We start from the raw sequence: 22,192 nt of genomic DNA, 5'->3' as shown, positions 1-22,192 counted from the left end.
TGTAAAAATAAACATATCAGTCAACATTAACAGGTTAAGGATAAACTCGGAGCAGACTCTAGCAGATCTTAGAAATAGTTAAAGATGTGATGTATAGATCACTTAGAGTAGATGATTACTTTTCCTAAAGTCATTAAGTGCTTTTATTATAGTCACGAAATATGAATTGTTTCTATTAAATGCTTTCTAGATTTCAAATATTATATGTATTGCAAATAAATCACATGTAATTATATAGGCCAAGCACAGTATTTTTACCTTTATTATAGGAGGTTATGAATTACCTAGGCCCTCTCATCAGGGAAGATGCAACTGTTTGGTATTTAGAGATGATTTTAAAATTTCCCAGTCATTTTCCAAACATTAATTAATTTGCATAACTTCCAAGGGAACTAGGTAATGGTTTGCTATTTAACTACTGATTTTAATAAAGAACCAGTCAGAAAGGTTAGATTTTTCTCAGGCCACGGTAGAGCACTAGATATGCAAAGATTATTCAATTTGAAGATTGATCTGATTCTGCATTAGTGAAATTTGCCATTGGGTTCCACAGTAGCTCATCTTCTAGTTCATCAAGGTCATGGTGACCTTAAGGAAAAAGAAAGGGAAAGTTTCATCAAGACTCCAGGGAGAAAATCACTTTGAAAAATAATATTTACTGGCTGAGAAATGTCTGTGAACAAAGTTATTTTAGAACTCCACTGCCAGGATGTGGTACTTAAGGGAAACTATTAATATAAGTAACACCATCTTATGGACACCAAACCCTTTGGCGATGTTTGGAGAGGATGGTTTAAAATGACTACAAATAGGATTTTTAACAGGAAAGAGCAGACTGTTAATGCAGTCAGTTTCCTTCCAGGCCAGCGGGAAGAAGCAAGGGTAGAGCTCCGAGTTGTGCTGATGAGAGTGCGCATGCGCATTGTGCGATTGTGGAACTTAAGCATTGCTGGTGCTCCTTGGTCTCTTTTCCTCATCCTCAGCTCTCCTCCCGCTACTTCACTTCCAGATAGGAGTAACTTCCAGGAGCTCCTCCTAGCCAGAGAAGCTGAGATAATCATACAGTGTACTGTGATCCAGACATGGTGCAGACATAGACGAGGATGCTCAGTATCAAAAACAGAAGGGTCTCCAGTTGTCTGATCTCAGGGTCAGGGAGGCAAAGGTAAATCGAAGGAAGATAGAAAGATTCCACTTGAATAAAATTGTCAAACACTGTGAAGGTGTAAAATATAGATCTGACAGTATCGGGGCTCACAGCATCGTTCATCTGGATTTTCTGAAAGCCTTTGACAAAGTACACCTGACAATGTGCTCTTGAAAGCTAAAGTAGCAGATCTGACAGTAAACACAATGTAAAGTGCGACACGAAGGAGATGGGGGAAGGCAGACGACGGTCAGCTTCTGTCAGGCTGTCAGCACTTCATAACGCTGGTTTCTTTCATTCTTTACATGGCGTCAATCTCAACAATGTAAAAGCTGGACCCAAGGGCTAGGGCTGTGCTGAAAAGGCAGTGAGGGGGTGTGTGTGTGTAGGAGGCAGAGAAGGGTGACATCCTGGTGAGTTTACAGAAGTAAATCCTTCAGACAGGATCTCTGGATGGGAAACATCAGCCCCCTCTGCTGTCGGGTTCCCATGGTAAGGATAACCACTCCTGCATGTGCCCGGTTGGAAGAACAAGGTCAGTAACAACCTCAGCATTTACTGAGCACTTACTATATAACACTAACTTTAATACAGTAAGCATTAAATTTCATGAGCAATGGAAAATCTAAGAGCTATGAGAGCGCAGAAGAGGGAGTAATTAACTCTGCCTGCTGGTATTGCAGAAGGCTTTGCAATGACTCTCAACACTGGCTGTATATTAGCATTACTCAGGGAGCTTTTTAAAAATACTGCTGCCTGGGCCCCAACCCTGGGCAGTTAAACCAGAATAGCTGTGCTGGAGCCTGGGCCTCGGTATTTTTACAAAGCTCCCCAGGTGATTCTGATGTGCAGCCAAGGTTGAGATGTACTGCAGTAAGTGATATTTAAATTGCATCTTAAAAGAAGCATTGAATTATATCACGTGGAGAACAGGATGCAATTATAGGTAGAAAGAATGGTGGCAAGAAAGCAAAAGAGCACACAAATGCATGAACATTTCACTGAAGGTGAAGGTCTCTATGTGGCTCGAGTATATTGTGTGTATCAGGAGGATAAGGTGTGGATGAGACGGGAAAGGTAGATAAATGCAAATTAAAGAAACCATGTGAAAGTGCTGATTGCCTAACAGAAGCTGAACATCATCTGATTCCGGCTTCTCTTTTATGTTGTGTTTGATACTTATACTGAACTGTGCTTTGTGGTTTGTATGCTGCTAATAAAAGAATCATACTATAAATAGAACAATGTCTCTCATATCTGGTACTTCTCATTACCATTTCCAAAACTGTAATTCAGAATTCTTATCACTTTATGCGGAAATCTTCCATAATAGCTTAAAATTTTTTCAATATTTAAAAAATACAGAAAAGCTTAAAGAAGAAAACAGCAATCATATTCCTGTCAGCCAGAATTAATCATTGTTAGTATCTTGGTATATTTGCTTCCAGGGATTTCAAATAGAAAAAATGTTCTATTTTATTATTCTGGTAACAATGATAGATGCTCATTAAAAAGATTCCAAATAAAAACAGAGGTGAAAATTGAAGAAACCATATCAAATATCACTAGATGATTCATTATCCCTGATACCTTGGGATGATTTACTTATTTAAAAAAAATAGGATTTATATTACATTATTAAACTTAATTTGACATGAATTTCATAGGAAGGGGAAAGGCTGAATTAAACCCAACCAATTATTAAGCCTCAAATAAATATTTCTTTACCACATGATTCCTGTGAGTTAAAAAAGATTCTTCTGCATGGGTTGGCAAAGTTCTTCTTAAAGGGCCAGAGAGTAAATGTTTTAGGCTGTCTGGGGTCTATTTTTATAGCTGGAAAGTAGCATAAGCAATATGGAAACAAAGGGATGAAGCTGTGTTCCACTGAAATTTAATTTACAAAAACAGGCAGTCTGCCCTCAGGCAGTGATTTGTGGACTCCTGCTACATGTTCAATAAAGGTGATTATGAAAAAATATTTAGGTTATTTGTTTACCTATTTATGTATATATATATTTTTTAACCATATGTTTTTATTTTGGATAATAAATCCTAGCTTCAGAAGATGAGAACATGAGAAGTTTCTTGCTACTTCCATCTCCTCTCCCTCACCTCCCAGTTTTGTATTGTATTCTTTTTACATTGTCCAGATTTATAATATTCATTCTGTTTTGAAACCATCATTGCTATGATTGTTTAGCATCAGTTCTACATGTGAATGGATCCAGTGATTATCAACAGTTCTTCTGGCATGGTTTCACTATGCTTGCATTATTTTGTGGATTTTTAGATTGCTTAGCTTTGGTTGTCAAGCAGTTCTTTCCAACAAGTGTTCATGGATATTTTGCTTCCCTGAGCCTTTACACTTGAATTGCACCTGGGGCCACCCTCTCTTCTCTCAAAACTCTGCATTGCCGTCTTCCACAATGAATATAATAAAATCTGATAGCAGCCTGATTTTTTTTTACCCCTTGTAGGTGATTTTTTTCCTTCTGCCTAGATGTCTGAAGCATTCTTCCCCTTTCAAGTTCAGGTGTTTAACTAGGAAATACCTTTATATTAAACATTCTAAATCAGACTTTCTTGGGATTCAGTGTTTTCCTTCATATTGCAGATTCAGTTCTTTTTTCACTTCTGGAACATCTTCTTACACTGCAGCACCAGGTACGTCCTCTCTTTCATTTGCTGGGTTCTCTTTGTGAGGGAAATCACGTGTCCTTAAATGTTGGCTCATCTTTATCTTTCATATTGTGGTTCCTAACTATTTGTTTTCTCCCAGCTCCTTTTAGAATAGAACATTGAGTTTTAGCTGAGCACATGGCTATCCAGTTAAAGACCACATTTTCCCAGTGTCCTCTGTGACTAAATGTCGCCAGTAAAACTGTGGCGTAAGTGATATGTATAACGTCTAGGGCATCCCTTAGAGTGCCTTCCCTGGACTATTTTTATCTTTCCTATGGACTGAAACACGGGTATGGAAAGGAGCCAGCTTCAACCACTGAAATGAGAATTTCCTATAACCACAGGGATGAGGAGGTGATGGAGCATCAGGATAGAAGGAACCGTATCTTGGATGACCTCCTGGAGGAGATCCTGCCAGCCTTGGATGTCTCATCTGTGGATTGTTTTGTGAGTGAGAAAGAAACTAATTTATATAAGGCATTATTTCTTTGGATCTCTTTGTTACAGCAGCTTAGCTGGTAACAAACTAATATGCATATCTATTAACTTCAAATTAATTTCCTTTATCAGATGAGAGTGCATGTACTGTGCTTACAGTTTTTTCTCCCTGTCAATATTTCAGTATTCAGCAGTGTCTGTTCTGTTCTTTCTATTTATAGTGTATTTATTAGTTCCATAAAGTATTTTGGTATTCGATTTATTTCCTTATGTCTGCAACCTCTTTTTTTAATCTCATTCTGCTATGTTATCATCACATGGTTGAGCTCTAGTTTTATTTATGTCCCTATCAACTGTGCTATAATGTGAAGAAATGGTGAGAAAATTCCTCCTCACAAAATTCCTTGAGTTATGTTTTCCTTAAATTAGGCTTTGTCTTTTGAAGCCCAGGATTCTCCCTCCCTCCCCACCTTCCTTTCTTTTGTTAGCTGTTGGTGAAATACTGACATATATATAACAGATCAGTAGTGACCATATCCTTTCTTTTCACCTTGCACATATTTCCGCAGCTGTGTCCAGGCATTCTACTTGCTCTGATACAGTATCTTGTCCCCCATTTTCTGGCACTAGTGTCACTTCACTTTCACTTTTCACTTTCATGCATTGGAGAAGGAAATGGCAACCCACTCCAGTGTTCTTGCCTGGAGAATCCCAGGGACGGGGGAGCCTGGTGGGCTGCCGTCTATGGGGTCGCACAGAGTCGGACACGACTGAAGTGACTTAGCAGCAGCAGTGTGTTTTCTATCCTAGCAACATGTGCTAACTGGGTATTCTGGGTTTTTCCACCTTTCTATTACCTGAAGGCTTCTCTCCAGATTTTGTAGTATTTCTGAGGATCTCAATATTTTGAGGATTCTCAAAATACCAGTAGTATTTCTAAGGGCTGAGGCGGGGTGAGGCAAGGAGCTATGGGGCACCCTCTACTTTGCTCCAGAATCTCCTGCTTAGTGAATTTAAGAAATTATGTACAACCTTCATGACCATATTCAGCAACCCTGGCCCAACCCTAATCCTCATCTGATGGATGGCGAAACTAAAAATCAGAAAGGGAAAATACTTGGAACACGTGTATAATCTGCCTTGTAGTTCAGAGGCACAACTGAAATGCAAGTCACTGTTCATGCCCCAGTGCTTCATGCTGTATTTTCTTGATTCCTGAGTTCTTGAACCTTTAAGCAAACACATCTCAGGTTGTCAGTTCCTAGTAAAGTCCTACCACTTTGTGCCCTATCTCACTCCTTTCCAAGTGCCATCTAATTTAGAGATAGCAGGAGTCTCACCTTCTCTCAGAATAAGTGAAACAGGAGGGGAGAGGGCAAGGCACATTTAAAAGAATGACATAGATATAGGACATGCCAAGAAATGGTTAGAACCAAGTAGGTCCAAGATGGCCAAAGATTCGGCTTCCGGTGGGCCTTGACCTTCATTATACACTTGTTGTAATACACTAGCATGCTAAAGAACGTACCCACCAGCACCATGGCAGTTCTGAGGCTAACCATGGTTGTGGTTCAATTGCTCAGTCGTGTCTTACTCTTCGATACCCCATGGACTGCAGCATGCCAGGCTTCTCTGTCACTGTCTCCAAGAGTTTGCTCAAACTCATGTCCACTGAATCGGTGATGCCATCCAACCATCTCATCCTCTGTCATCCACTTCTCCTCTTCCCTTCAATCTTTCCCAGCATCAGGGTCTTTTCCAGTGAGTCGTCTTTTCAATGGCCAAAGTATCAGAGTTTCAGCATCAGTCCTTCCAATGAATATTCAGGGTTTGATTTCCTTTAGGATGGACTGGTTTGATCTCCTTGCTGACCAAGGGACTCTCAAGAGTCTTCTCCAGCACCACTTGGATGGCATCAATTCTTCAGCACTCAGTCTTATTTATGGTCCAACTCTCACATTCATACATGACTACTGGGAAAACCATAGCTTTGACTATATGGACCTTTGTCAGCAAAATGATGTCTCTGCTTTTTAATACACTGTGTAGGTTTGTAATAGTTTTTCTTCCAAGGAGCAAGCATCTGTTAATTTCATGGCTGCAGTCACTGTCCACAGTGATTTTGGAGCCCGAGAAAATAAGATCTGTTACTGTTTCCACTGTTTCCCCATCTATTTGCTAGGAAGTGATGGGATCAAATGCCACAATCTTAGTTTTTTGAATGTTGAGTTTTAAGCCAGCTTTTTCACACTCCTCTTTCACCTTCATCAAGAAGCTCTTTGGTTCTTCTTTGTTTTCTGCCATTAGGTGGTATCATCTGCATATCTGGGGTTATTGATATTTCTCCCAGCAATCTTGGTTCTAACTTGTGCTTCATCCAGCCTGGCATTTTGCATGACATACTCTGCATATATGTTAAATAAACAGGGTGATAATATACAGCCTTGATGTACTCCTTTCCCAATTTTGAACCAGTCCATTATTCCATGTCTGGTTCTAACTGTGGCTTCTTGACCTGCATACAGGTTTCTCAGAAGGCAAGTAAGGTGGTCTGGTATTCCCATATCTTTAACAATTTTCCAGTTTGTCGTGATCCACACAGTCAAAGGCTTTAGTGTAGTGGATGAAGCAGAAGTAGATGTTTTTCTGGAATTCTCTTGCTTTTTCTATGATCCAGTGGATGTGAATCTAACCATAAAGGCCCAAAGTGGGCATGGCCAAATTCCGAGAAATCTCCACCCCTTTCCTGAAATAATGGGAGTAATCCTTCCACTCATTAGCCTAGGAAATTATCCATCCCATAAAAACCAACCATGCCACACTTTGAGGCTCTCTCACCTTCTGAGATGGCCCACACTCTGTCTGTGGAGTGTGTTTCTCTCTAGATAAGTCCACTTCTTACCTATCACTTTGTCTCTCACTGAATTCTTTCCCAATGAGACATCAAGAACCTGAAATTCACTGGGAACATAAGGATTACCAGTATTCTTGGAACTAGCAGAAAAACTCTCTGGAGAAGCTTCTGTAGCACAAAAGCAAGAATCCTGAGTTTGAGAACTGTATTTGCATCCCAGCTTTGCCATTTACTTAGCAATGTACAGGGTAGGCATAAGTCATTTACTATCTCTGAGTCTCAGTTTTATCTTCTGTAAAATAGGAATATTCTTATCTACAGAGCAGCTGAATTTTATGTAAAGGATCTATTCCTGGAGACATTTTATAATTGTAAACTCACATAGTTCAAAACAACTAGACAAAGAATGGCAAGTATGGCAAAGACGTCTGCTGAACCATCAATGTACTGCTCAGCCAGAAACTGCATTTCCCAGGCCCTCTTGTAGCTTCCCATGTCTTTGTGGCAAGTTCTGGCTGGCAGTATAGAAACTGCAGTGATTCTCCTGGTAGGACTACAGAAAGACGGTGGGAGAGTCACAGTCATCTTAGATCACAAGATAGAAAATTGCCTGTTCAGTAGGACAGAGCTGTAAAATGGAAAGTGTGTGGTACCTGGCATTGTAGAGCTGCTGTGTCAGCCAACACTGCTCTGCTGAAACTGTGACACCAAAAAGCATTAACTAGTGTTGCATCTGTTATTTGTATTATCCTGAATTACACAAGATATTTTTATCTACTCAAGTGGTACCTCCCTTAAGCTTAAATAGATCTTAAATTTGCTCAGATTGATCCAGCTTTGTAAGAAAATGAAATTTTTTTTTAACTTGGGGAGATTTGAATCATTTCAAATTTTGTGTATAAAGCCAGAATTTATTATTTTACATCATGGTATTTCAAGTTCATATAATTCAATTTCACATAAAAATCAGCATAACTGGACTTCCATAAGGTCATTGTGAGGGATTAACATGTTAATATATGGAAATACACATGATAAACTTTTCTTGATACCAGAAACTGGGTTTCATTTTTGTTTCACATAAACATTTTATTGAAGTGTGATATTATTTAAAGGCACAAATCATAAAGTCATCAATTGATAAATTTTTACAAAGTGAACTCTGTAGGTAACCAGCCTTCAGAAAAAGAGGTATAACATTGCAAGCACCCAAGGGACTTCACTCAGGTTCCCTCCCAGTTGCTTCCATAACCCAAAGGTAACCACTATTCTGAATTCCATTACCACCTATAAGTTTTCTGTTTTTGAACTTAAATGGATTGTTACAGTATGTATTCTTTTGTATCTGACTTTTTTCTTTTAAAATTGGTGTAAGATTTACCCATATTTTTATATATAGCAGTGTGTTCACACCATAGTATTGATTTTGAATTATATTAAAAATTATAGCTATAACCAGTAAGACTTGAGCCTCCAAACCTCCCACTTTTTGCATTGTTTATGAGATTTCTTCTGGAACGCTGTCTCTCCCTCTTTCTCTCTCTTAGCTCTGGCTACTATCACTCTTTAACTACTGCCTTAAAGGTAATATCCTCTAGGAAATCACCTCTGATCTCTTCTTCCTCTGAGTTCATATAGCTTTTCTTTGTACTTGGCTTATTTCATTTACAAATATATTTTAGGTATTCATGTAGCCCCTGAAGGCATTACATAATTCAGAATTCATCTAAATCTGTCTTTTAATCTCACTTGAAGAAATAGAACAAAAAAGTTTTTTAAAATATAATCACTTAAGACATTGGAAAGCAGCAATTAACATAATCATATTAATAGAAAATATTTTCCTTTCAGATAAAGATAGTACAATATTGAGACTGAAAAATGGGCTAGTCACCATTGTGGTAATGATAGCTTATAACAGACTAATCCTCCTGAACATAACAATTATAAATTCTGGATAAAATATTAAAAAGGGAAAAACTATTTGAAGGTACACAGGTAAATTGAAAAAGGCAGAAGCTAGAAGGGAGTTGATGAGGAAATAAGGAAACTATTGGCAGAGATCAAATTGCCAACATCCACTGGATCATCAAAAAAGCAAGAGAGTTGCAGAAAAACATCTACTTCTGCTTTATTGACTATGCCAAAGCCTTTGACTGTGTGGATTACAACAAACTATGGAAAATTCTTAAAGAGATGGAAATACCAGACCACCTGACCTGCCACCTGAGAAATATGTATGCAGGTCAAGAAGCAACAGTTAGAACTGGACATGGAACAACAGACTGGTTCCAAATTGAGAAAGGAGAATGTCAAGGCTGCTTATTTAAATTATATGCAGAGTACATCATGCGAAATGCTGCGCTGGATGAAGCACAAACTGGAATCAAGATTGCTGGGAGAAATATCAATAACCTCAGATATGCTGATGACACCACCCTTATGGCAGAAAATGAAGAACTAAAGAGCCTCTTGATGAAAGTGAAAGAGAGTGAAAAAGTTGGCTTAAAACTCAATTCAGAAAACTAAGATCATGGCATACGGTCCAATCACTTCACAGCAAATAGATGGCGAAACAATGGAAACTTTAAAAGTGAGGAACTTTATACTGGGGGGCTCCAAAATCACTGCAGATGGTGACTGCAGCCATGAAATTAAAAGATGCTTGTTCCTTGGAAGGAAAGCTATGACCAACCTAGACAGCATATTAAAAAGCAGAGACATTACTTTGTCAACAGAGGTCTGTCTACTCAAAGCTATGGTTTTTCCAGTAGTCATGTATGGATGTTACAGTTGGACTATAAAGAAAGCTGAATGCCAAAGAATTGATGCTTTTGAACTGTGGTGTTGGAAAAGACTCTTGAGAGTCCCTTGGACTGCAAGGAGATCCAACCAGTGCATCCTAAAGGAAATCAGTCCTGAATATTCATTGGAAGGACTGATGTTGAAGCTCAAACTCCAATACTTTGGCCACCTGATGCGACGAGCTGACTCACTGGAAAGAGATCCTGGTGCTGGCAAAGACTAAAGGCAGAAGGAGAAGGGGCCGACAGAGGATGAGATGGTTGGATGGCATCACCGACTCAATGGGCATGAGTTTGAATAAACTCCAGGAGTTGGTGATGGACAGGGAGGCCTGGCATGCTGGAGTCCATGGGGTCGCAAAGAGTCGGACACGACTGAGCGACTGAACTGAACTGATATTATGAAAAATTTTTTCTACTCTGTGGCTTGGCATTTCATTATCTTATTGGTGTCTTTGTTTTTAAATAAAATTTTAAATTTATTAATAAAAAAAATTTTTTTTGGCTCTGCTGAGTCTTTTCTGCCGTGTGAGGGCTTTCTTTAGTTGCAGTACACTGGCCTCTCATTGTGGTGGCTTCTTTTGAGGCAGAGCAAAGGTTCTTGAAGGCACGGGCTTTAGTAGTTGTGGACACAGGCTCAATAGTTGTGGCACATGGGCTTAGTTGCCTTGCAGTATGTGGAATCTTCCCAGATTAGGGATCAAACTGGTGTCCTTTGTCTTGGCAGGTGGATTCTTTACCACTGGACCACCAGGAAAGTCCTGTTTTTAACTAAACTTTTGATTTTGAGATAATTGTAGATTCACATGCCAATTGTAAGTAATAATATAGGCCGATCCTTTGCATTCTTAACTCAGTTTTTCCCAGAATAGCATATTGCCAAACTACAGTACAATATGACAACTGAAATATTGATGCAGCTAAGATATAGAACATTTCGTCTAGCTCATGGATTCCTCGTGTTATCCACTAAGAGCCACAGGCACGCCCCTCCCACCCCCCATGCCTTTAAACCCTGGCAACAACTAATCTGTTCTCTCTTTCTGGAATTTTGTCATTTCAAATACGTTAGATAAATGGACTCTTACAGTATGTGACCTTTTGGAATTGTTTTTTTCACTCAACATGATTCTTTGAAGATTTAATCCAGGTTGTTGCTTTTATCAGTAGTTTATTCCTTTTTGTTGCTGACTAGTAACCCACAGTATGAGACTACCACAACTGTTAAACCATTCACCTGTTAAAGGATGTTTGGGTTGTTTCCAGCTTTTGGTGACTATGAATAAAGTTGCTGTAAACCTTTGTGTACAGCTTTTTATATGAACCTGCATTGTCATTTCTTTAGGACAAATTCTCAGGAGCATAACTGCTGGATCTCATGGTAGTTGCATGCTTATTTCCTCCACATAAATTTAGAGCTATATCAGACAGTGTTATGATTTTTATTTCAAACATCAAATATAATCTAGAAAACTCAAGAAGAAAAAGTAAGTCTATTGTTTTTACCCATATTTTCTTTACTGTGTTTTCTTCTTTTCAGATGTTCCAAAATTCTTTCTTTTATCATTTTTAATCTATTTAGAATATTTTGTATAGCCATTGTTTAGGGTCGGAATACACAATATTTCTCTATAAAGAGCAATATTGCATAGGAACCTGGAATGTTAGGTCCTTGAATCAAGGCAAATTGGAAGTGGTCGAACAGGAGATGGCAAGAGTGAACATCAACATTTTAGGAATCAGCAAACTAAAATGGACTGGAATTGGTGAATTTAACTCAGATGACCATTACATCTACTACTGTGGGCAAGAATCCCTTAGAAGAAATGGAGTAGCCATCATATTCAACAAAAGAGTCTGAAATGCAACACTTGGATGCAGTCTTAAAAATGACACAATGATCTCTGTTCATTTCTAAGGCTAACCATTCAATATCACAGTAATCCAAGTCTATGCCCCGACCAGTAATACTGAAGAAGCTGAAGTTGAATGGTTCTATGAAGACCTACAAGACCCTCTAGAACTAACACCCAAAAAAGATGTCCTTTTCATTATAGGGGACTACAACGCAAAAGTAGGGAGTCAAGAAATAACTGGAGTAACAGGCAAAATTGGCCTTGAAGTATAAAATGAAGTAGGGCAAAGGCTAATAGAGTTTTACCAAGAGAACGCACTGGTCATAGCAAACACCGTCTTCCAACAACATATGAGAAGACTCTACACATGGACATCACCAGATGGTCAATACTGAAATCAGATTGATTATATTCTTTGCAGCCAAAGATAGAGAAGTTCTATACAGTCAGCAAAAACAAGACTGGGACCTGACTATGGCACAGACCATGAACTCCTTATTGACAAATTCAGACTTAAATTGAAGAAAGTAGGGAAAATCACTAGACCATTCAGGTATGACCTAAATCAGATCCCTTATGATTATACAATAGAAGTGACAAATAGATTCAAGGGAATTTTAGACAGAGTGCCTGATTAACTATGGACAGAGAGGTTTGTGACATTGTATAGGAGACAGGGAGCAAGACCATCCCCATGGAAAAGAAATGCAAAAGGGCAAAATGGTTGTCTGAGGAGACCTTACAAATAGCTGTGAAAAGAAGAGAAGCGAAAAGCAAAGGAGAAAAGGAAAGATATAAGCATCTGAATGCAGAGCTCCAAAGAATAGCAAGGAGAGATAAGAAAGGCTTCCTCAGTGATCAATGCAAAGAAATAGAGGAAAAGAATAGAATGGGAAAGTCTAGAGATCTCTTCAAGAAAATTAGAGATACCAAGGGGACATTTCATGCAAAGATGGACACAATAAAGGATAGAAATGGTATCTAGAAGGATAGAAATGCTTCTTCTAACAGAAGCAGAAGATATTAAGAAGAGGTGGCAAGAATACCAGAAGAACTATCCAAAAAAAATCTTCACGACCCAGATAATCACGATGATGTGAAATCCAACCTAGAGCCAGACATCCCTGAATGTGAAGTCAAATGGGCCTTAGGAAGCATCACTACGAACAAAGCTAGTGGAGGTGATGGATTTGCAGTTGAGCTATTTCAAATCCTAGAAGATGATGCTGTAAAAGTGCTGCACAGAATATGCCAGCAAATTTGGAAAACTCAGCAGTGGCCACAGGACTGGAAAAGGTCAGTTTTCATTCCAATCCCAAAGAAAGGCAATGCCAAAGAATGCTCAAACTACCACACAATTGCACTCATCTCACATGCTAGTAAAGTAATGCTTAAAATTCTCCAAGCCAGGCTTCAACAATATGTGAACCATGAACTTCCAGATCAAGCTGGTTTTAGAAAAGGCAGAGGAACCAGAGATCAAATTGCCAACATCTCTTGAATCATCAAAAAAGCAAGAGAGTTCCAGAAAAATATCTACTTATGTTTTAATGACTATGTCAAAGCCTTTGTGTGGACGCCAACAAACTCTGGAAAATTCTGAAAGAGATGGGAATACCAGACCACCTGACCTGCCTCTTGAGAAATCTGTATGCAGGTCAGGAAGCAAGAGTTAGAACTGGACATAGAACAACAGACTGGTTCCAAACAGGGAAAGGAGAATGTCAAGGCTGTATATTGTCACTCTGCTTATTTAACTTATATGCAGAGTACATCATGAGAAATGCTGGGCTGGATGAAGCACAGCTAGAATCAAGATTGCCAGGAGAAATATCAGTAACTTCAGATATGTAGATGACACCACCCTTATGGCAGAAAGTGAAGAACTGAAGAGCCTCTTAATGAAAGTGAAAGAGGAGAGTGAAAAAGTTGGCTTAAAACTCAACATTCAGAAAACTAAGATCATGGTATCTAGTTCTTTCACTTCATGGCAAATGAATGGGGAAACAGTAGAAACAGTGACAGACTTTATTTTGGGGGCCTCCAAAGTCATTCAGATGGTCACTGCACCCATGGAATTAAAAGACACTTACTCCTTGGAAGAAAAGTTATGACCACCCTAGACAGCATATTAAAAAGCAGAGACATTAGTTTGCCGACAAAAGTCTGACTAGTCAAAGGTATGGTTTTTCTAGTAGTCACATATGGATGTGAGAGTTGGATTGTAAAGAAAGCTGAGCACCCAAGAATTCCAGAAAGAAAAACACCAATACAGTATACTAACGCATATATATGGAATTTAGAAAGATGGTAACAATAACCCTGTGTATGAGACAGCAAAGAGACACTGATGTATAGATCAGTCTTAGGGACTCTGTGGGAGAGGGAGAGGATGGGGAGATTTGAGAGAATGGCATTGAAACATGTATAATATCATGTATGAAACGAGTCTCCAGTCCAGGTTCAATGCACGATACTGGATGCTTGGGGTGGTGCACTGGGACGGCCCAGAGGGAGGGTATGGGGAGGGAGGAGGCAGGAGGGTTCAGGATGGGGAACACAGGTATACCTGCGGATTCATTTCGATATTTGGCAAAACTAATACAATATTGTAAAGTTTAAAAATAAAATAAAATTTAAAAAATAAACAAACAAAAAAAAAGAATTGATACTTTTGAATTGTTATGCTGGGGAAGAGTCTTGAGAGTCCCTTGGACTGCAAGGAGATCCAACCAGTACCTCCTAAAGGAAATCAGTCCAGAATATTCATTGGAAGGACTGATGCTGAAGCTAAAACTCCAATACTTTGGCCACCTGATGTGAAGAACTGACTCACTAGAAAAGACCCTGATGCTGGGAAAGATGGAAGGTGGGAGGAGAAGCGGCAGACAGAGGAGGAGATGGTTGGATGGCGTCACCAACTCAATGGACATGAGTCTAAGTAAGCTCCAGGAGTTGGTGATGGACAAGGAGGACTGGCATGCTGCAGTCTATGGGGTCTCAAAGAGTCAGAAACGACTGAGCTATTGAACTGAACTGAACATTTGAGATTTATGTATGTGATTCAAAAGTACTTCTCAGTCGATAAGATGCAAAGTGACTATAATTTAAGAAGAAAGGCACAGTTTCACTTGCTAAAGAAGTAAAAGGATGGACTTTAAGGGTATCATAAAGGCTGAAAATGAAGGGGAATCCCCAAAAGGAGAAGGTTACATGGCAGGGATTCAAAATTGGCAAATAAATGACATGCAAATACTTGGATGACCCTTGAGCTACACATATATGGAAGTGATTCTAAGAATCCCAGCAAAGATACAATAGTTAGCAATTTGAAAAGCTAAGCACTGAGAAAACTGAGCAGAGATTTCAGCTTCTACCCACGCAGGCCAGCATTTGGAATTTGAGTCTCACCAAATTAATTGCCTGCTTGAGTAAGAATTAACACATGGTGATGGAATTCACAGTTTGTGTAACACATTTATAATGTCCTTAATGATAAAATGGTACTGTATTTGCTAAGAAATAGAGGAAAATATTATCCATGCAAGAGAAATTGTCATCAATAGAAACAGACCCTGGAAGTGATTAACCAGTTTACAGCACAGATTGTGGTGATGGTTCACCACACCCATCAAGTTGTATACACTAAATATGTACAGATTTTTTATGTCAATCATACCTTAATACATTAGTTTTTTACAATAGAAAGATGTCAAGATAATCCAGAGCATAGACTTAGCAAAAAAGAACTTTAAAGCTGTTATACGTATTTTTTAATAGTTAAAAGAAAACTGTTATCATAATTAATTAACAAATGGAAAATCTTGGTTGAAAAATGAAAACTATAAAAAAAGAACTAAATGGAAATTTTAGAACTGAAAAGTAAAATGTCTGGGATAACAGGTTCATTGGATAGGCTTGATGGCAGATTGAAGGGAGCGTAAGAAGCAAGAGAGATTAATAAATGTTATTTAATCTCAAGAGCAAAAAGAAAAAAATAATAAGAAAAAGAATAGATCCTATGTGACCCATGAAATTTCATGTTGTATATTTTATATGTAACTGAAATCCCAGAAAGAGGAGAAAGAGAAACGTGGAGACAAAGTTAAAGAAATAATGGCCAAAATGTTCCCCAATTTTCTGGAAAACATAAACTTACAGATCCTAGAAGCTCAATGAATCTGAAGGAGAATAAAGACAAAGAAAGTCACACATGGACATATCATGATCAAATCCCTGGAAGACAAAGACAGAGGAAACTTGAAAGTAGACAGGAAAGAAAAAAAAATTATATACAGGGAATCAATGATCCAGATGATGGCTAACTTCTCATCAGAAACAATGGAACTTAAAAATGTTAATATTAAAAACCCAAAACCTGGCAACTCAAAACTCTCTATAAAGGGAAATACTTTTTTTTTTTTTTTTTTAATAAAAGCAGACAGCATTACAGTAAGTCTTACATAAGCGGTATGAGTTATAAGAAACACTTAAAGGAAGTTCTTCAGGCTGACAGAAAATGATCCAAGATGGAAACTTAGAACTCTACAGTAAATATGAGACTATATATTTTATATTTTTGTCTTAATTTCTCTTAAAGATATTTGAGTATTTAAGGTAAAAATTATAACATATGCAGTTTACATGATAACAAAAGCACAAAGAATTGGGAGGTAAATGGAATTCTATAGTTGCAAGTTCCTTACATCGCATGTGAACTGGTGCAATATTAACTCCAAGGAAATGCAAATAAGTTAAGGATGCATATTGTAATTCCTAGAGCAACCACTAAAATAATACAAAGAGGTACAGCTTAAAAGCCAATAAAACGGAATATTTTTTTTTTAATTTAAAAAGTAAAGCAGGAAACAAAGGGACAGAAAAAGAGTTGGAAAAAATAGAAAGCGAGTAGAAAAATGGTTGTTCTAAATCAAATCATGTCAATGACCACATTAAATAGAAACTGATTAAATGTTAATTAAAAATGAGAGATTATCAGGCTGGATTTTAAAACCAAGATAAAACTGTATGCTATCTTTAAGAGATGGATTTTAGTTTTAAAGACACAGGATTGAGTAATAACAACAACAAAAAAACACATTAAAATGCCATGTAAACAGTAAGCAAAGAAAAGAGTGGCTTTTTAAATACCAAAGTAGATTTTTAAGACACAGAGTATAATCAAAGAGAAAGAGGAATAAAAAGTTTAGTTGGTTGAGAAAACATAAAAATTATAAACACATATGTCTCTAATAACATTAATACAAAATATATGTAATAAAAATGATCAAAACTAAAGAAAGAGACAAATCTTTGATTAGAGTTGAAGATTTTAAAATTCCTCCCTCAGTAATTTGTAGAACAAATAGACTTTAAGAATCATTAAGAGTATAGAAGATCATGGGATTCCCTGCTGGTCCGATGGTTAGGACTCTGCACTCTAAATGCAGAGTGCCCAGGTTCAATCCCTGGTTGGGGAACTAAGACCTCACAAGCCGTGTGGCATGCCCTCCCTGCAAAGTAAGGTTTTATCAACATGGGTTTCATTACAGAATCTAAATAGTCTCTAAATAATAAGGAAAAAAAGAACACAGATAATCTGAATATCACCAACAGCCATCCTGACCTAATTGATATTGATAGACCCCTACAACCAACAGCAGTGAAATAGACATTCTTTTCAAATGTACATGAAAATTAACCAAACTAAATTATATCTTGGGCCACAAAATAAGTCTCAATCAATTTCAAAAGATTTAAATCTTATAAAATATATTCTTTGCCCCCAGTGGAATTAAATTAGAATTCAGTAAGAAAGAGAAAACTAAAAAAAAACAAAAACAAAAAACACAAATATTTAGAAATTAACACGCTTCTAAATAACTCACAAGTCAAAGAAAAAAATCATTAAAGGAACTTTGAACTGAATGATATTGAAAATATGACATATCAAAATGTGTGAGATGCAGTTAAAAAACTGCTTAGAGAAAAACTTATCAAGTTTAAATGCTTATTTTAGAAAATAAGAAAGGTCTAAAGTCAGTGATCTAATGTTCTACCTTAAGAAGCTTTTAAAAAAAGAGTAAAATAAACTCAAGTGAAAAGAAAAGAATTAAAAAAAAGAGAAACAAATGAAATAGAAAACAATTAACAGAGAAAATCAACAAAGCCCAAAGTGATTCTTAGAAAAGACTAATAAAATAGATAAACCCCAGGGAGAATGATCAAGAAAAAGAGAACTCATAAACTACCCATATTAGAAATAGGAAAGAGAGAAACAGAACAGGAGAGAAAGATAGAAGTGGGGAAGGAGGGAGGAAAAGAAAGGGCACACAGAAGGTCACCGTTCTCAGAACTGAGAAGGGTTTCAGGACGATAAAAGGGTGGTAAGTAGTAGAAATCACCCTGGGATTCTGAACAGACTCAAAGAATGTGGTGAGTAGAGGTGACCATGGAAGAGATGCCAAAAGAAATATTATATGAAACACAGAGAAGTCTAAGGTGTAAGTATCTGCACACCTCAGAGGCCCTGAACAGTACATCACATTAAAAAAAAAAAAGAAGAAGAAAGTGGAGTTTGTTTTGATGCCCCCAAATCCCCAAGAAAATATTAAATTTCAGTAAAATGTGACTAAAGAAGGAAAATATGTAATATCGTCTAAAAATTTTTCCATTAAAAATAGTTACAATAAAATCCAGCCCTTAAGCAAAAATTTTCAAAGTTTGTTCCTTTGAATATGGTCTATAGCTGTTCTGCAAAAAAAAAAGAATTCTGAGGAAATTTTGGAAACATTGCTAATGGCATTGGCTACCCTCCTTCTAAAGATTCATACTGGACATCAGCATGTTAGTGACTCCAGGTGGCCTAATGGTGTGACAGTCAGTCTGTCTCTCTTTAACATCGTGGTCCCCAATCTTATGGGACACAAAACTTTTCTTTCATGGAATACCTATTAACATTCCAAAGAACCAGTATTCTTTGGAACACATTTTGGAAAAAAACGATCAAAGAATTAAAACGTAGCTAACAACAGTACTTGCTGTAATTTGTTACTATTAGACCATTCTGCAAAGTCAAAAGATGAGTGATAACTTGACTTTACATGAAAACTTTCTTTGAAGGAACTTGAAACATAATGGACTCAGGATTTGCTGATAGACTCAGACTGACAGATGAAACTCTATTTCTTGTTTCTATTTTGTCTCTGTATTTAACAGCATTAATTTGTAGCCTTCCAATAGAAATTTCTAAAATCTGGAAAAGTAATCTCTCCAGATTCAAAAAATCTAGAAAAGTAAGAGAGAATAATGAAGTACTGGGCTTTCACCTGCATGTTTATTACATCTCATACTAGAGGGAAAAAAAAACTGGTTTGCTTATGTTTGTGATTTTTGCATACTGGTGAATATTGTCAAAGACACGGAAAGGAAAGTAACTGGAGTAATTCTACTATCTATATAATTTTTCTTCTGTAACCTTAGGGCTATATATTACAGTATATATAATGCTTATAATCTACAATCTTAACCTTTCCTAGGGACCACAAGAGAGGCAATGAGTTTAAATATTAATCCTTTCAGTTAAGATCTAAGAAAGTCTTCGCGAGTAGTTTATCATTGTTTATAATTATTTTTGCTACTGATATTTATTCCCTTATTATAGAACAGTGTGTCAGTCTCTAGGCATTTTTGTTTAAATACCGGCTAGGGTCACAAGTGAAATGAAGTTTGGTCCTCATTTACTTCATACCAGCAGTTGGGTTGGCACGCAGCTGCAGAACTGCTGGGGCTCTTTTTATTTAATTTGGCATCCCTTCCTGAGCAGTACTGAGACTTTTACTTCAATGACTCCACTGGGCTTTGCCATAATTTCTATGTTGTATCAGTGAAGCCTCCAGAAGAGATGCCTAAGCAAACCTGAAAGCAGGTTAGGAATGCTTCTAGTTCAAGTATTTTTAACTCAATGAAGGACTCCCAAATATAAATTAAGCCCATGAAAAATTACATTGTTCATTTAATTAAGAAGCTGATTTTTAAAGTATATTGTGTGTGTGATAGCCGCTCAGTCATGTCCGACTGTTTGAGACCCCATGGACTATACAGGCCATGGAATTCTCCAGGCCGGCATACTGGAGCGGTTATCCTTTCCCTTCTCCAGGGGATCTTCCCAACTCAGGGATTGAGCTCAGGTCTTCTGAATTGCAGGCAGATTTTTAACCAGCTCATCTTAATACCGTCAGTGAGTGCGTGCGTGCGTGCGTGCGTGCGTGCGTGTGTGTGTGTGTGTGTGTGTGTAAGTGTTTGTCCTTTTTGCACAGATTCTCTGGAAATAATTTTCCTAGACTTAATCAGACTGTCAAGAAAATATATGTCTAAATTCTGAGTTAACCATGTGTTAATTACATGACTTGGTTGTATATCTTAACCTGTACAATCCTGAGATTATTAGGGGAGTAATAATCTCTCTGACATGTTCTGAATATGCAGTGATAACATACAAAAGTCACTAGGACAGGGTCAGGTACCTAACAGGTTGTTAATAAATACTTTGTTAAATGCATTTATGGAAAAATGAAAACATTAACGCCTTCTGTGAATTTTACATCCACAGTCAGAAGAGAAAACAGCTTCACCTGGTCTACCTTTCTGTTTTACATGTCCTGTGTTGGTGGATATAAATGGGAAAAGAAGGGAGCCAAAGGAAAGAGATTTTGATCAGATTCTGAAAATCAGGATTGTCAGAACTGGATAATATCTTAGAGATGATCTGATCCAGTGCCCTAAGTTTACAAATGAGCAAACCAAGTTCCAAAGAGTGTAAGTAATTTGCCCCCAAATCACAGAGAAGTTAGTGACAAATCCAGGATTGGAGCCCAATGTAAACGTGGACTTTTCTTGTAATGAGGATTATTAATATTGTATGAGGTTAACAGTGTGGGAAAAAGCTTCCTTTTCATCAAAATGTCTACAAATAATAAATGCTGGAGAGATTGTGGATAAAAGGGAACCCTTCTACACTGTTGGGGGAATGTAAATTGGTGCAGTCACTTTGGAGACCACTATGGAGGCTCCTTAAAAAACTAAAACTGCAGCTACCACAGGATGCAGCAATCCCACTTCCGGGCATATATCCAGAGGAAACTCTAATTCAAAAGATAAAGCTACCCCAGTGTTCATAGCAGCACTATTTATTACTACAATAGCCAAGCCACAAAAACAGCCTAAATGTCCATCAACAGATGAATGGATAAAGAAGATGCAGTGCAGACATACACACACACTCACTCACACACCCTGGAATATGACTCAGCCATGACAAAAAAGAATGAAGCAATGCCATATGCAGCAACATGGATGGACCCAGAGATTATCATATTAAATGAAGTGAGTCAGAGAAAGACAAGTATCATATGATAACACTATATGTGAAATCTAAAAAAATAGTACAAATGAACTTATCTACAAAACAGAAACACACTCAGACATGGAAAACAAATTTATGGTTACCAAGAGAAGAAGGCATGGGGAGAGATAGATTGGGAGTTTAGGATTAACAGAAACATACTACTTTATATAAAACAGATAACCAACAAGGGAATGCAGTATTTTGTAATAACCTGTCAGGGAAAAGAATCTGAAAAAGAATATATATATGCACACACACATCCATCTATATACATATGTCTGTGCCTATGTGCTCAGTCGCTCAGTCACGTCTGACTCTGTGCGACCCCATGGACTGCAGTCTGTCAGGCTCCTCTGTTCAGGGGATCCTCCAGGCAGGAATACTAGAGCAGGTTGCCATTTCCTCCTCCAGGGGATTTTCCCAACCCAGGGATCAAACCCACATCTCCTGCATTTCTTGCATTGGCAGGCGGATTCTTTACCATTGACTCACCTGGGGAGTACATATATGTACACACATATGTATATGTATGTACATATATATGTATGTATATTTAACTGAATCACTTTTCTGTATACCATAAACTAATACAATATTATAAATCAACTATACCTCAATTTTAAAAAAATCTTCCTTTAACTAATTTAAAAAATAGTTCTTTTTTATTGTTTTCTTTTTTTCCTCTTTGTTAACTTTTAATTTAATCCACTTGGAGTTTTCTTTTGTTTAGATTATAAGGTTAGGATTAGCTTAATGCTTTTTTCCCAAATATTTAGCCAAATGACTCAGCACTATTTATCTAACAGGCCCTCCCTTTCCTACTGACTTTTATATTAATGCCAATATCTATGCTCATTTCTTTTATTCCATCAATCTGTCTGTTAATTTTTGTGCCCAGAGGATGCTGTTATAATTGTTTTAATTTTTAAAAATTGTTTCTTAAATTTTTATTTTATATTGAAGTATAGTGATTAACAATGTTGTGTTACTTTCAGGTGTACA

The 22,192-nt window shown here is 37.4% G+C and overlaps 1 protein-coding gene across 1 annotated transcript in view; it reads right to left on the bottom strand.

Moving 5' to 3' along the window:
- IQCH (IQ motif containing H) overlaps positions 1-22,192 on the bottom strand; it is a 229,497-nt gene that overhangs the window by 155,685 nt on the left and 51,620 nt on the right.

Source organism: Bos javanicus, chromosome 10 (assembly GCF_032452875.1).
Source record: "Bos javanicus breed banteng chromosome 10, ARS-OSU_banteng_1.0, whole genome shotgun sequence".
Lineage (NCBI taxonomy): Eukaryota > Metazoa > Chordata > Mammalia > Artiodactyla > Bovidae > Bos > Bos javanicus.
The sequence above is the reverse complement of the archived record's forward strand: the minus strand, read 5'-3'. Positions and strand labels throughout refer to the sequence as shown.